Below are 1819 nucleotides of genomic sequence, written 5' to 3' on the forward strand. Positions count from 1 at the left end.
CTGAACGTCTATATATATGTTATCATCTTTTACCCTGCATTCTAATTTACCTTAGACCTAGCCAGACTGGCTTCATTTTAAACTCTAATTGAGGCCTGATCTCTTTTTTCAGTTACTTTAACTGTTATTATATATAGCTATGCCAACTTTCAGGGTTGCAGCCCTCCATTTCTGGGTCTTAGGTGTCACAGAATTACTCAGAGTTTCAGAGAAATACCAGTTGATGATTCACATATAGCTCAGTTTCTCAGAATCCAGAAATTTGTCTACAACTTCAGACCAAATGTGACTGCTATTAGGGCCCACAATCTAGGCTCTCGTTTTCTTGAAAGTATTTTTTTGAGAGAGACCTTGTCTTTTGTTTCTGGCTTATTTTGCAAAACACATTGTCCCCAAGATTTATTCGGTTTGTTGCATGCCTCTCGGCATCTTTTTTGTAGCCCTACCATATTTGATCATATAAGTGGATCACAGTTTGCCATTCTGCTTCTTGGTCATTGTACCCTTTGGCATCCTCAGTCTGTTCGGCATTATGGATAATGTCCAAAAGAAACAAACCATGTCTTGCAGTATCCTCATTTGGCCTACAGTCAGCAGTACTCTCAGTTTTAGACAATTTTCATTGGTCCATAGCGGCAAAGAACCGACACAGTGTCACCAACTATCAGATAAAAACTGCCCCTTATTCCTTGTCCCCCCTCCCCCAATTAGTTGCCTTTGGTGTTGTGGACTACAGCATGCATTTTTAGTTTTCCCCCATATCCCTCTACTGACTCCTTGTCTACTATTGAACCTTTATAATAGTTCACACGAGAACTTATTTTTAATTGTAGATTTAATCTGTGGGATACATGGCACTAAATATCTCCTTTCAGTCATAGTCATCTTCAATATCGTTATGTTACTTACAACCTGCTAATTAGTAAATATCACTTCTATCCATTCCTTTGCATTTAGGTTCAACCTCATTGGATAGCTTCCTCTGTCTCTAACTTTTCTGTACTTCAACGTCTGCTATTTTCTATAGTGTAAACGCTGAGATTACCTTCACCAGAGTGATAATAGCAAAGTCATATAGTTTCTGTCCTTTTGTATCTGACTTATTTCTCTCATCATTATGTCCTCAAGGTTCATCCACATTGTCATGTGCTTAAGGACCACATTTTGTCTTACTGCTGCATGATATTCTGTTGTACATATATACACCACATTTTATTTATCCACTTGTCTGCTGATGGGCACTTGGATTGATTCCATCTTTTTTTGGCAATTGTGAATAGTACCACTATGAACATCAGTGTGCAAATGTCTGTTCCTGTCACTGCTTTGATCTCTTCTGGGTATATACCAAATAGTGGTATTGCTGGGTCGTAGGACATACTCAATATTTAGTTTTCTGAGGAGTCATCAAACTGTCTTCCACAGCAGCTGCACCATTATCCATTCCAACCAACAGTAAATAAGTGTTCTGATTTCCCACATCTTTTCCAATATTTTAGTTTCTTTTTCCTTAGTAGCAGCCAGTTTTATAGGTGTGAGGTGATATCTCATTGTTATCTTGATTTGCATTTTCCTTATAGCTAATGAAAATGAGCATCACTTCATGTGCTTTTTAGCCATCTGTATTTCCTCTTCAGAAAATTGTCTATTCATATCCTGTTTTATAATTGTGTTGTTTGTTCTCTTGTTGATATGTATAATTTATTTATGTACGTAGAATATCAAGCCTTTATCTGATATGTTTGCAAATATTTTCACCCATTGAGTTGACTTCCTCTTCACCTTTTTAGCAAGGTGTGTCTTCTGTATCTTTGAGATG

This window comes from Tamandua tetradactyla, chromosome 15 (assembly GCF_023851605.1).
Source record: "Tamandua tetradactyla isolate mTamTet1 chromosome 15, mTamTet1.pri, whole genome shotgun sequence".
NCBI lineage: Eukaryota > Metazoa > Chordata > Mammalia > Pilosa > Myrmecophagidae > Tamandua > Tamandua tetradactyla.